At 37.5% G+C, this 15,556-nt stretch overlaps 1 protein-coding gene across 1 annotated transcript in view; it reads right to left on the bottom strand.

The window, feature by feature from the left end:
* The window catches only part of LOC124255165, a 63,694-nt gene extending 49,500 nt beyond the window's left edge, over positions 1–14,194 (bottom strand). Inside the window, exon 1 of the mRNA XM_046688999.1 lies at positions 14,161–14,194. The gene's annotated coding sequence lies outside the window, so the exon portion shown is untranslated. The remainder of the gene's footprint in view (positions 1–14,160) is intronic.
* Between the last annotated feature and the right edge of the window lie 1,362 nt (positions 14,195–15,556).

Here is a 15,556-nt window from a genome sequence, read left to right as displayed (position 1 = left end):
GGAGTAGCTGGTGGGGTGGTGGAGTAGCTGGCGGGGTCGTGGAGTAGCTGCTGTAGTGGTGGAGTAGCTGGTTGGGTGGTGGAGTAGCTAGTAGGTTGGTTGAACAGCTGGTTGGGTGGTGGAGTAGCTGGTGGGGTGGTGGAGTACTTGATGGGGTGGTGGTGTAGCTGGTGGGGTGGTGGGGTTATGGAAGAGCTGATGGGGTGGCGGAATAGCTGTTGTGGTTGCGAGGTAGCTGGTGGGTTGGTGGAGTAGCTGGTTGGGTAGTGGAGTAGATGGTAGGGTGCTGGAGTAGCTGGTGGGGTAGTTGTGTAGCTGGTGGGGTGGTACAGTAGATGGAGGGGTGGTGAGGTGGTGGTGGAGTAGCTTGTCGGGTTGTGGAGTAGCTGGTGGGGTAGATGTTTGGGTTGTTGAGTAGCTGGTGGGGGAGTGGAGTAGATGGTATGGTGCTGGAGTAGCTGGTGGGGTAGTGGTGTAGCTGGTGGGGTGGTAGAGTAGATGGAGGGTGGTGGGGTGGGGGGGTGGAGTAGCTTGTCGGGTTGTGGAGTAACTGGTGGGGTAGTGGGGTGGATGTTTGGGTTGTTGAGTAGCTGGTGGGGTGGTGGAGTAGCTTGTGGGGTAGTAGAGTAGCTGGTTGGGTGGTGTAGTAGCTGGTAGCATGGTTGAATAGCTGGTGGGCTGGTGGAGTAGCTGGTGGGGTGGTGGAGTAGCTGATCTGGGGGGTGGTGGAATAGTGTTTTTTTTTGTTTTTTTTTGTTGTTTTTTTCAAGTCAAAGTCTTTTTATTGTCTATAGGCCACAGGCCGTATACAACATATATACAATTTTCACTTACATTTACACATGTATACAATAACAAAGGTTGAGTTTACAACAAATATATATGATGTCATAGTACATGGGGAAATCCTACAAAATATATCTTACTGAATTGGGGGTATTATGATGCATGGTATAAATATGTGCATAATTTTCTAGAAGTGTTTAAGTTATTAGTAGTTTTTGTTTTGGGGTTTTTTGGGGTGTTTTTTCCATCATAAGTTGTATATAATGTCATATCTGATATATCATAAGTATATAGTATTACATCCCATATGTCAAATTGTAAATAGCATCATATATGAACATATCATATTGTTTATAGCACCACATCTGACATATCAAGCTGTATATTGTGTCACATTCAACATATTTTGTTGTATCTGGCGCCATATCTGACATACCATCTGACATATCATACTGTATATAGTGCAACACCGACATAGCATATTGTAGTGTCACACGACCACTCTATCGTGTTGTACATCTATCGTGTTGTACATAATGTATTATCTGATATACATTGTAAATATGTCTTATCTAACATGTGTTGTATATAGTGCCACAATTATTCTGACATGTCATGCTGTGTCTTGTGTCACATCAATGTGTTGTGTTATATATTAGCAAACATCCGGCTTATTGTGTTGTATATTGTGTCTTATATCCAACCTATAATATGTGTTCCCAAAAGTTACACCAGTGCCATTAACTAACTAGTCAATACATAACTAAAACAATGATAATTTTTTCAAAGGGAAACAGATCAAGATTTTACAAAAAGAAGGTTGCTGCATACACAGGTCAGGTTTGAAATACTGGGAATAATGGATGCCATTTATTAGCAAATTTCTTCATTTTGTTCTTCCTTTTGGCAATGAAGCTTTCAACAGAAAAAATATCTTTTAAAGTCTTTATAAAGTTATCGCATTTTGGAATATTGTTTTTCAAAGAAGAGACATAGATCTGTCTTTTTGCTGAAATGATTATATGATTAAGTAATGGGTTTTTACTTAAGGAGCCAAAATACACCAGATATTTTGTCAAATTGACTTTTTGTATCAAATAAGTGTTAATCCAAATTTGAAGATCCTTCCAAAACTTCTTAGTTTCACTACATTCCCAGTAAACATGGCACAAGTTTTCATCTTCATCTTTACAAAAGCTGCATAAGGCTCTGGATAAGGTTCATTTTAAAAGTTCCTTTTGGTATAGATAATACCATGTAAAATTTATATTGGAACTCTAAGAGTTTTACATCATTAATGTCTTGTCTGTAAGACTTGAAAATCATTGGCCAATCAAAGTCAGTATCTTCAAACACATTCTCCCATTTATGACACATATGAGGGTTATTATTGTTAAATAACAATATATCATAAAATAATCTTGATCCTTGTAATGATTTCATAAAATTCTTTTTGATAGGAGTTAAGATTCATGTCATAGTTATTTATACACCTGTGATTTGTTATTGTATTTTTCCATGATTCAGGTATATTATTTAGAACATATCTATGATCTAATTCTGTCCCTTTATTGCATATTTACTTTTTAAAGATTCAAAAGACATCAAACCTTCTTCATCACACATGTCTTTGATGGTTAATAGTCCTTTATTTGCCCAATGACTGATATAATGATTTTGGTATTTAAAATTATGATTAACCCATAATGGCTGTGCTAAAATTTCATCATTGTTGTTTTCCTCTATGGTAATGTTAGTACAATAGATGTTCCATGCTTTTAAAACATCTTTCCAATATGGATTATGAATATCAGCAATATAATAGAAGTTAGCACCAAATTTCATGATATCATGTAATTGAAAATTGCATGGATTACATATTGATGATTTTCTTAAATAAAGTCTCAAAGTGGATAGTTTCAAGGCATTAATAAAGGTTTTTATGTCGATCATTCTTAAACCCCCATGTATATAATCTTTTTCAAGGTACTTCTCTTAATTTTGTCAGTTTTGTCAGTCCAGATGAATTTGAAAAATATTTTATTAAGGGAGGTAACAAAATCTTGGGGTGGGTTTGGTAAAGTACTGAAAATATGAACTAATTTTGACATAGCTAGTGTCTTGATAACAGTGATTTTGCCGATTAATGTTAAATGTCTTTTCTCCACACTGCCAATAATCTGTTAATTTCCTCTAGTTTTTCTTTGTATTGATGATCCATAGATCCTTCAGTTCAGCATTAAGTATAATTCCCAGAACAACAAATTCATTTTTTTAGCCATTCAATATTCAAATCCTGACATAGTTTATCACCACAACCTGCTTTAGATCCAATCCAGATAGCTTTAGTCTTATCAATATTTATTTTTAGTCCTGACATCCTATAGAAAGTATTAATTGCATCAACAGCAGAATATAGACATTTTTCTGTACCATCTAAAACAACTCAGTATCATATGCATATTGTCCTAATTTATACTCTGTATCATCAATTACTATACCTTTGATATTTTCATTTTGTCTTATCATGCATCCAAGGATTTCAGCTACAAAAGGAAAAGATATGGTGATAACGGATCCCCTTGTCTACAGCCCGTTCATTTGAAAAGAATTCTGAGAGATGTCCATTTTGAATAACACAAGAAGTTGTATTATAGGTTAGGATATTTATCCACCTAGTAATTTGGGGACCAAACCCAAACTTTTTTTAATACCAAATTTATAAAATCTTTAGAGACAGTATCAAAAGCCTTTTCAAAATCGATCAAAATTAATAAACCTGGGATGTCTCTTCTTTTTGTCTCAAACATAATGTCATAGAGTAATCTTGTGTTTTCACTTATATTTCTACCAGGTATAAAACCAGTCTGATTTTCATGTATAAGAGAGTACAGGGTTGTTTTTAACGATTAGAAATACAAGTACTTACTATTTTATACAGTGAATTCAATAAAGTTATTGGTCTCCAGTTTTTTAAAAGGGTTCTGTTTTTATCTGGCTTGGGTATACATGTAATAACACCTCTTTTCATTGTGAAAGACATTTGATTCTTATTAAAAATTTCTTTAATAAATCTATAGATCCAATATTTAAGGTCTTTCCAAAAATATTTAAAGAAATCTATTGGAAATCCATCTACACCAGGGCTTTTGTTATTTTTCATATGTTTAACAGCCAATGTTATTTCTTCCATGTCAATATCTTTTTCTAATTTGTTTCTAAGATGGCCAGTTAAAGTGGGAGTTACAACATCTTGTAAACAAGTTTCATCCTCATATTTCCTGCCAGAAGAATAAAGTTGTTTGTAAAATGTTTTTACTTCATTTAAGATAGAAAAGCTGTCAGTAATTTCATCATTGTTATCCGTGTGACAATCTTATTAATTGATTTGCTGACATAATTTCTATTTTCTAGTTTGCAAAAATACTTGGTTGGCTTTTCCCCCTCTTCATACCATAAAATTCTGTTTCTGAGCTGTATACCCCTTATTTCATCTTCTTTAATTTGTTGTAGTTCAAATTTATATTTTGCAAGTTCAGATAATAAATTTTCATCTATAGTTTGAAAGTCCTTTCTTATTGATTCTTCATAGTCTTTAATTTTAGTTTCTAATTCTGTGGTTTTATCAATGGTTTTCCTTTTTAGAAAGGTTGAAAAAGAAATTGATTTTCCCCTAACATTCATAAGGAAGGTTTCTAAAAATAAACTATCATCAATCTTAAGTTTTATATTAAGGTCATTAGCATTTTCATCATATACATCAATATCTGAATATTCTTCAACTGTGTCCTTTAATATGGATCTAACAAGTTAAGCTATACTCAGGTTGTAACAATAAAGGCGTATTAAATTTCCAATATCCCGCCCTCTTTCTTGGTTAATAGTATTTGAAAAGAGTAGGTAATAGCTGAGTGGTCCGTTTTATAGCCTGGTAGAATATCGGAATCAAGCGTGGGTTCAGCAAATCTTGTGAGATTAAAACAAAATCCAGTCTGGCTTGTTGTCTTGGATGTTTTTTCCACCATGTAAATTTTTTCAGATTATCATTCGAATCACGCCAAATATCCCAAGATCATAAGCTGCAATTGTGTCTAAAACTACTTTTCTGGCCTTGGGATTGTTGATATTTTTGTAATTTTCTAAATCAATGGAAGGATCAAGAACCAGATTCCAATCTCCTACCATAACCAGAGATTCATTCTCAAAATTGGATAAACTTTCGAAAAGCTTTACATAAAATAGTGGGTCATCAATATTTGGTCCATAAAGGTTTGTGAGGGTAAATCTTTTATCTTCTACAGTTATGTCTGCAATAATAAAATTTCCACCTTCATCTTCCAGAGTTTTATGTATAGTGAGATCAATATTATTATTGAAAAGTATTGCAACACCTCTTGAATTGGACTTGAAAGGTGCAATTATACTCTGCAATCCCCATTCATTTCTCATTTTATTAACATCTTCTTTGGCTATATGGATATCTTGTAAGCAAATTATTGAGTATGATTTCTTTCTATAGAGATTCATAACTTCTTTCCTTTTATTTTTATTTGCCAGACCCTACAGTTAGCAGAAATCATCCTTATTTTTTTATATTATCCATCTGATAACCATGTTAGAATCAAAGTATTTTTAAGTATTGAGATATTATTGAAATCTCTAGGATTACGCTTGAGGTTTGTAACATGATATATGCATATATGCTGTATTTCAAGACATGTTAGATCATTTGATATAAATGGTTGAGAACAATATCTTAATATTTGGAAGACTACTAAAAATATGATGTAGTAAACATAAGCACTGAGAGCTGTTGAAAAGGAAGATCTGAAAGAAGCTGTACTTGATTCTAGAAAAAAAGATGATATAAAAGAAACTATGTACAAACATAAAAACAAAGAAAGAGGCATTTGTGCTATATCCTCTCAACCCGTGAACGTGAATATAGTCTGAACTGCATCGAATGTGTCTACCAAACACGACATAAACATAACCTTGACCTTAAAGGTCGAGGTCGGAATTAATATATCACTTAAATCAGTTCGGTTTACCTGAAGTCTACTGGAACTTACGAAATTTTGATTTAATAACAAATTCAAAAGTTATAAATCCTCTAATAAAGGATCAATGGTTATTCGTGACATAGTCATGTATAAACTGTATAACCTATCATCTTAAAACAGAAAAATGTAACATAACTCACGTGTGAAACTGTAAACAAGATTCAACTTCCGGTCTAGTAGTTCCGAAGTGAATAACATTACTAAAAATAGAAAAGCACGTGGCAATGTTTATAAACAAAGAGTTACGAGAGTTCAGTTGTTCATAAATGGTAGTTTTACTACTGATCTGAGTACTTACTTACTCATAGACACATTTGAGCAGAGTCTTAGAAATGTCCATTAAAGTGTGTGATCCGTCCAAACAGTGTTGCACAAATTTGAAGAGAGAAAAAGTAAACAAAAACGTCGTAGTTAGCTCCATGCATTTTGATGTTGTGGTGTTCGTATTACGGTGTTTGATCAACGTCGATTGTTCTCCATTCGTCTCGTGAACTTTTTCTGGTTTGAAGGCTGATGTCTATTCCTCTCTCCAGAATTCGAGTTTGCACATTGTATTTTTTTCTGAGCTCAAACGCTCGGTTAGCCAGGCGACCTCTTTGTTTCTTCAGGGGCACTGGGAGGTCAGTGCGGACTGTAACTTTCTTCTCCTTTAGAGACGCCCATCCTTTGATTGACGCATTGAATATTCTTTGTTTGTCCTCTGCCTTGACGAATTTCACTATGATGGGTTTTGGCATTGATGCTCGATAATTGGCTGGATCGGTACTTTTTCGGGGAAGTCTATGCACATTTACAAACTGTATCTCACTCGCATCCTTGAGGCCTAATAATGTAATTACCTCCCTCACTGCAGGCGCTGGCTCATTATCTTCTGGTACTCCATAGATAAGAAGATTGTTTTTCCTTGAATACAACTCTTGGATTAGAAAACGTTTTTCAAAATCATTCTTCATCTCGTTCATCTCTGTTTTGAGTCGGTCTATTTCACTTGAGTTGATCTGGATTTGTTCGGCGTTATACTGAACAGATTCGAGGATACTGGATGTCTCATTATGGAGTTCCTTTATTTCTGTATTCATGTTGTCCATTTTACTCACAAGTTGAGCTGTTTGGTCCTGAAGAGCCGAAGCTATGAACTGCTTGAGGTCGGACTTGTCCACGTAGTCAGTAATGGCGGTCTGCCTCGCTGACGTGTTCGTAGTAGTGGGTGATACCTGTGGCACTGTACGAGCTTCGGTGTGTAATATTTCGTCTGATTTATCTCCGGTAGTGTTCGTGGGTTGTTCACTGATAGTCTTACCCCGATTACTTCTTCTGGAGTTGGACATATTTGTTAAATTTCGGGTTGAGAGCGAGAGAGAAAATTCAACGTGCTACCATTAGCACAGCGCCACCTACCTCCGGGTGGTGGAATAGTTGGTAGGGTGGTGGTGTAGCTGGTGGGGTGGTGGGGTAGCTGGTGGGGTTGTGGTGGGCTTGTGGAATAGCTGATGGGGTTGTGGAATAGCTGATGGGGTACTGGAGTAGCTGGTGGGGTGGTAGAGTTGCTGGTCGGGTGGTGGAGTACTTGATGGGAAGGTTGTGTAGCTGGTGGGGTGGTGGAGTATCTGGTGGGTTTGTGGAATAACTGAAGGGGTTGTGGAATAGCTGATGGGGTTGTGGAGTAGCTGGTGGGGTGGTGGAGTAGTTTTTGGGGTTGTGATTATTGCCCTGCCCGACCCATCAAGCACATGCTTCTCCGCATCCACAGTTGCCAGATCTCGGACGGCTTGGGGAAGAGTTTCCGCTAGTTGTGCTGCTCTTTCCACATAGCCAGTCCTGGAATGGAAGGTTACCAGTCCTGCTGACACGTAAGCTGCATGCAGAGACTTATCGTAGGGACGAGGAACCAGACGAATGGCCGATTTCACCTCAGCTTTTCCCAGGGCGGATTTATCGTTGTACGTTCCATGGACAAATTCTGCATAGTTGAGTGCGTTGTGGGCTGAACTCATGGACTATCTGCTCAGCCATCTGCTCAGCTCCATTCCCTTCCAACACTTGGGTCCATCCAGAACATGCCAAGGGCTGAACGAACTCCTCCAGCTAAGTTAATTTTGTCTTCCTGTTTATAAAAAGCAATGCAGGATATCATCTGAGTCATTGAGTCATAGAGTTCTGGGTGAGTGTTATTGATCATTCTGAATGCTGTATGTACAGTGGTCGATATCTTCCTTTGTTCTTCCCCTGTGAATATGTATTTCTTTGAAGTCATGTAGGATGGTGACAGGGACAGAACTCCTGTGACGTTAAACCAATCTGCAATGTCCTCATCATTAAAGACGAGTACAATCTCATCCTCCTTCACAGGGAGATGAATGGGTTGAATTTGTTGGATGTCCTGAAAGAACGCTTTCTTGGCTTCGCTCTCAGACACCTCTGTGCCCCTGAAACCTTTGACTGCTAATCTCTGGTTCATTAGGTTGATATCTCGACGGAAAGGCCAGTACAGGTTCATGAAACTATTAGTCAAACCCATCAGGGAAAGGGATACATTTGTTGACAATGGTTTCAATAGATCAAGGGACAAGAAAAGATCACTCAAGATGGGCAGGGATGTGTTCCAGTCTTGGTAAAAGGAATCGGCTCCTTTGCTGATGTTTCTCCGAGAGTCATGCACCAGTGTCAACCAATTAATCAGATTATCGAGGTCAAGGTTATGAAGCGGCATATTATCGTGTTTAATATGATATTGTATCCATGCTAACAATTCTTTTTTCAACACTTTATAGTGTTTGGCATCATCAGTTACTTCTTTATGTACATGATCAATGATCGCTTTGATGTCTGTGAGACTGTCCTCTACATCCCTGGAAACTGCCCTAATTAGATTCTGAGGATTGAAGACAAGCAATCCATCGTTACTGTCAACCTTATTCGACAAACGTCTGACCTTTTGATCCACACTGTCCTCTACATCTCTGGAAACTGCCTTCATTAGATTCTGAGGATTGGAGACAAGCAGGCCGTCGTTACTCTCAACCTTATTCGACAAACTTCTGACCTTTTGATCCAGATTGTCCTCTACATCTCTGGAAACAGCCCTCATTAGATTCTGAGCATCGATGACAAGCAGGCCGTCGTTACTTTCAACCTTATTGGACAAACCTCTGATCTTGTGTCCAAGTTTATCTTCGTCTGCAGTCACTTTACCTAGGCCTTTTGGCAGCGTGTCCATCCCCTCAGCCCCCTCCCTGTCATCCATACCAGTTATTAGGAGCAGGTTGTCCTCGAGGTGTTTCAACAGCTTCAGTTTAGCTTCATCGGCTTGTGTGTTAACATAAGGCACATAGTATGGATAACATAGCCCTTGGCATAGCATTTCATGTTTTCCTTTATCGCTCAACAGTACTCTGAGTGAGGCAACAGGTCGTGAACATCAAGAGGAGGTACATCAGAGTCCACATGGTCATGTTTCTGTTGACGAAATATTTGAAGTTCTATTATTTTGACATGAATTCAGTGAAGCGTATTTTCTACCACAATAGATCACCAGAACCCACTTCTTAAGAAACAGAACGCAACATAAATCGTTCACATTTCAAATACCTGCCTTAGAAACAGTTCAAGTTATTAATATTCAGATAACGGACAGTCATTAACGTATGATATAATTCTATGTGTAAGATGATGCTGTAGCCAAGTGATTATACGTTTGTTTGACAACGACGGCTGGGTTCGATATCCTATATGGGTACAAAGTGTGCATGTGTTGTGTCCCCCGCGATGGTTATGTTAGAATACTGCAAAAGCAGCATAAAACATATCCACTCACTCATTCCAAACAAACTGCATACAACATAGCGACACTTCAGCAAATATAAGGTATTAGTTATTGGGGTAAATACAGTACATGTATTATAATACTTATCCCGACAGTCGTTAAAATCAAAATCTAATCAGGACCAGTGAAAGACTGGCGAAATACATCAGCAACGTGTTTCACGATGACGTTGTTATCCAGCTCAAGCATCACAACTTCCCGATCCTATAATTTCCACAAGCAGGTCTTTCAATAAGCAGGCATGATCCAACTGGAGACTATCCCAACGTTATACCACTAGGGTATGTTATGTCCATTGTTCTGGCAGGTTGATTTTCTGTGTATCAACCTTCTATCTGCACGTGCAGAGGTTGATATGTGGATAACAACCTTGGCGGTGCAGGAAACGCACGTGCAACAAGCAATGTACGAGTCCATTCGGCGCCCACGTGGTATAAGTAGGTTAGAGCGTTGAAATCCATATCACCCTTGAGGAGGGTGCTAACGTATACATACATGCAAAAGTGAGGGTTTTTTTCAGAATTGTGTCAGTTTGTTGAGGAAGGAATGCCCGACATAATATTGGTTTCAGGCGTTTACCACTTTAGTGAATCCCAATAGCAAACAATAAAACATCTTGGGTCTTGGAAGGTGATCACATTATTTTAATGATAAACCCACCCTAAATATCTTAGATAACACCTGTTAATCTATTAATAAAATATTAAATAATGAAATCTTTGTAGATCAATCGATATCAAAAGAGAGAGAGAGAGGGAGAGAGATTGTTACACTAAGGTGGCCACCGGTTCATTATACAAGTAGTACAACATGTATGCACCATGTTTAAGAGGGTGCCATTCATATTCGTCTTACAATTGCAACTGATTATTTCTTATTCATGGCAAGAAATACATACTTTGCTAAACAATTAATAACGTCTGGATTTTGGGATGATAATAGCTGATAAAATGTACGATATGTTGGATTTACAATGTAATATTTAGGTAACAATTTTATCAAATCTGTCAAAAAAAGAACATAATTATTAACCAGAAATGGTACTCTGTTTCAATACAGGGAGCAATCGTTGATCTTTAGCAATATGAAGTTTTCTATCGTCCTCTATCATCAATCTGTGATTTGAACACCTCAATTTGGTAAGGGCTATTCTATATGAAGTAAAATTCACAACTGACAAATATTCTTCACAACATTATTCCTTCTTTAGACATTGACATACAATACTACGTTTGGGAACGAACATATTAATTCAAACAATGTCTGTTTATATATTTAGGAGATAAACGTACTGTGTTTGAAAATTAGATTAATGTTAGACCGAATTGATAGTCTCCAAATTTCATTTGAAACCGAACGCGTAGCGTGATTTATTTTATTTAGAGACTATCATTTCGGTCTAACATTCATCTAATTTCCAAACACAGTATGTTTATCTCCATTCTACCATAACCGATTTAACATCGAACTTCCTCGTGCTGCGGAAGACACTGCGTAATCTGGCATGGGACGAGAGGAGAATGGAACTCGTCTGTGAAGGGAGTGGTAGGTGCCATTCGTGTTTTTTTTAACATTGCAACATATAAAATATTCTGTCCAAACAAAACAAACTACTGTTTATTCAATGCAATAATGTAACACCTAATAGCTTGGTTTGTATAAGCATAACTCCACACGACCAAAACCAGCTTATTGTTTTGTGTTCCGTGTTACTGTACCCCCTGGCCACACTATAATGGAATCGTCTGACCTACTTATTTTCTTGGAAGTAGACAGTTACGCAACAGTTTGAAATGGCGGACGAGCCAGTGTTTACATTTTGCGAAAGGTTGAAATTCGAAGTGACAGTGGAAAATATTTGACTGATTGTCGAACCTGAGCCCTGTAGAATCGAAGAATACATCCTTTTCTGACCGACCTATGACCTGTAACTCATCAAAGACTGTTGATTTTTATGACCGGCGAGTGTCAATCATGATTTCACGTACGTGCCTCCAACCCGGCATGCGACGAAGGAGTGACAGGGCTGCTTTGTGTACATGCGACCAACTTGGGATTCCTTGGAACATTGTTCTCATCATTTGGGACTGGATTGTGGCCAAGCTTTTCAAAGTGTACGAACATAGCAGTGACAGCCTTGCGGGGAAGGTGGCAGAGAACGGAATTCTCGTGGTTCAATTTTTGACATTTTGAACGATGCACGGGACATGATGGAGTATGAGTGGCATAAATTTTGTGTTTCGCCTGACCGTTATCTTGCGAAGTTCCCATTCTAAACGGAAACAAATATACCATTTACCAGGTGGGTAAATGTTTACGAACGTTTTGCCGCACAAATAGGGATAGATAGGAATGTCTTTTTACAAGGTTTTCTGATTTATATGTTAGATATTGTTTGTTTATGTTTGGGGCTGTGTATTGTAACTGAGTTTGAATATTTTTTTAATAGAAGGTAATAATTATAATAGTGAGGTTCCCTTATTATTGTGGAGGAGAAATCGTATAATTGTATTTTTCGAGTTTTAATAAATGTTTCATCAGCATTTCCATCACGTCTGTTGTGTTGATATCATGTTGGTGGCCAAGCTGAAGTAGTGCGGCAGTGTTGTATACGTGCGCAGTGAAGCGCCGTGAAATCAGACGCAATCAATCCAAATTGATACCGTCTGATTTTATTGATTAACCAATCAAATTCGAGCATTTCACGGAGCCATGGTAGAATGACATATACCTTTGTTTAAAATCAAATAAGAACTTATTTAAACAACGTACATCCTGATTGTGCCACATATAACTAAAACCATATTTATTTAACAATTGTTTTACATTATGGGCTCAACATTGTCTACCAGCTTCTGCTAATTTATATTGATAACAGTATGTGTGGTATAATATTTAATTATCCTTTTGGTATGATAACCATGTCCAATATTTTACAATTGTTGTATATTGTCTAGTTTTGAAAGATAAACATCCATAACGATCGGTGCATTTCTACCAAGAAAAAGAATTTGCTTTAAGAAATTATTGTATACTCTGTCTGCATCCAGTGAGGGATGAAATCCACATATTTCTGAAACAAAAACTAAAGTGGTAAAAACTGTTGAGGAGAATAGATAAAATTAATTTTCTGAAATTTGATAGTTGGAACATAAAATATTTAACACTTTCTGGATATGACAATTTTTTTTGCGTTATATGCCATGACCCGCTACAAAAGAAAAGAACACTCAAATACGTGTAAGAAGACACAATTTCCAGTTGGGTATCAATAAAATAATGGTTCTCGTATTTCGTTAATCTACCACCTTGCCTGAAAACCATAAATTTAGTTTTACTAATATTGACGGTTAAGGACCACTTTTCACAATATATTGCAGGATTGTTCAATGTTTTTTGTAAACCTCGGATAGTGCTATCAGACAGTAACATATCATCGGGGAAGAGTAACATGAAAAGTTGACAGACACCAATGTCAATGCATCTATCTTCTTAAACACCAAGAGATTCAGTAATAGCATTAACATATAATGAAAATAGCAGTGGTGATAGTTGGCAACCCTGTTTTATTCCGCTCACACAGTCAAACAGTTGTGTGTAGCCACCTTGCAGTGATATACATGATTGAACATTGTACATATTTCTAATTAATCTAAAAAGAAATACCTTTGACATTGCCAGTCCAAAGTTAATACATCACATTTGTTATATTGATGAAATCAAATGTAGCTTTAAGATCAACGAAACAACAGTATAGTCTGCCCTTATATGAAGACAAATATTAGAGACCAGTGTATCTAACACAAATATATTGTGCTTGAATGAGTTTATGGAGTTCATAAATTTTAAAAGGTTATGAAATCAAGATGACACTACGAAGGTGATACTTCAAATTAGACTAGATGTTTGTTTTCGTTTGGTATGCGAGTAGCAGACATCATGGTCGATCGGTTGTCAAGGGTAATAAATTTGTTTGTATTGGAATGAAAGAAAAGTTGTTTGTAATTTTTGGGTGGCAATAAAATTAGGGTCGGTCGGGCGATGAGAGACACAAAAAATAAAAATTCTGCCCTTAGTGAATACGTTGTCCTTATGATAACATGTACGTCATCTAAAAAGGGGCGGCTAATGTCTCCAAAACAAACTCATTCAGTAAACATGAATGGGGAGTCATTTTAACAAGCGAATGTAGTTTCAAATTGCTTTTTTTATACACTTTAATATCTAAGCTTGATTCTAGCAGACTTCTGCCCATCCCAAGCACATAAAATGTTTCTTGCATGTTTTATTTCCTGAAGTTTGTGATGCATTTATTGCGCAGATTTTGCGTTTAAGGGGAGCACCAGGATAAAAAGTCAAACAAACTGGAGATCGAGAGGCTGGAACATAGCAAAACCAAGGTTGACAGATAATATGCAGAAACATAAAATATAACAACAGCTGCATATATATCATTTTTTAGGTGAGGCCAACTACTATTTTACTTACCTGGTCTTGTTATGTGTTTAGCTGAATAGATGTTAGAGTGTGGCATGAGGGCTCCTTGCGCAAGTTATATTTATACTGTGTTGAAGACGGTAAACAACAGATAGATCCTTTCCTGAAGGAATGTTTGAACAGATAAGATAGTTTAGGTCAAATGAACCGACGTTGTATGTTTCATGTGTCACCGGTTCAAGGGGTTCGTTATGGTTATTTTGGAACAGATAAGACATTACAGCAGCTGGGCGTCTTTCGCGTGACCTCGAATTAATCATGAAGACGCCAAATGTTGGAGTAAATGAACGATTTCACTTAAACACAGCACTTTATTGTTGATCTGTTTGTCACGACGTAATGCTAAAGGACGATTGTTCTTTCATTGGGTTGGGCAGAGGTAAGGTGAGAAAATATTCCTGTTGGTGTTGGGGGATTGGGAGTAATGATAATAATAATTATGGATACTTTTATTATTATTTAACTCCACACCAAAGAGTGCTCAAAGCACTAACAGAGCTCCATAGTTCATTATTGCCCCGGATGACCCAAGCTGCCTGTGAAACGCTAGAAAGTTATAGTTACATGACTTATCCCACCGGCTACCGGTTGCTGGGTTAACAGAGGCATTTTGAACAAACTCACTTGCCTAAGGTGAGTCCACATGTTTCATATGGGCTTCGTTGTGAAGCAGGACTTAAGTCCTAGACACTGTCAGGAGTCAAGCTGCCAAACACGGTCACCCATCCCAGATCCCTCTGCGTCCAACTTGCTTAACTTCAACTGATTTGTGGCGTGAGCTATATGCTCAGGAGCACACACCACCAGGTAGTGAGGTAAGGTGGGATGAGATTAGGTGGGTTGCGGCTGGGTGGATTTGTCGGGAGGTGAGATTAGGTTAGGTGAGATTTGGATTTGTTGGGGTGAGGTGAGGAGACATTACGTGGGATGGGGTTCGATTTGAGATTTGAGACTCAGTGAGGTGAGGTGAAATTAGGTGGGATGGGGTGAGGTGAGATGAGGTTATGTAGGGTGAGCGTTGTCTTCGGGAGGAAAATTAGTTTAATTGGTTGTATGCACCAATGCAAATAGCTGAAACACAAGACTGTTTCAAGCTCTGTAACCCGGTTCTCGTAAATATTGATGCTTGGACAGTGTAGACGTAGACGTGACTAAAGCCTACATGTTGGTACACTGGTACACTGGTACTTACATGGCTTAGATTGCCTACAACGTAAAACAGAGTGCACTTAAATATCCGTCATATTATTAGCAAGTCACATATATTCCGTAAAACTATATTTATAACACACCTGATCACGAGTATCATATTTCTTCAGTCGTGATATGTTATGTTCTAAATCCTAAACTCATCAAAACACATTCAGATACCTACAGTTGAATAATT

Source organism: Haliotis rubra, unplaced genomic scaffold (assembly GCF_003918875.1).
Source record: "Haliotis rubra isolate DU_JTF1 unplaced genomic scaffold, ASM391887v1 Scf596, whole genome shotgun sequence".
In the NCBI taxonomy this organism is placed as follows: domain Eukaryota; kingdom Metazoa; phylum Mollusca; class Gastropoda; order Lepetellida; family Haliotidae; genus Haliotis; species Haliotis rubra.
Note: the sequence above shows the minus strand (reverse complement) of the source record. Positions and strands in the feature narration are given on the sequence as shown.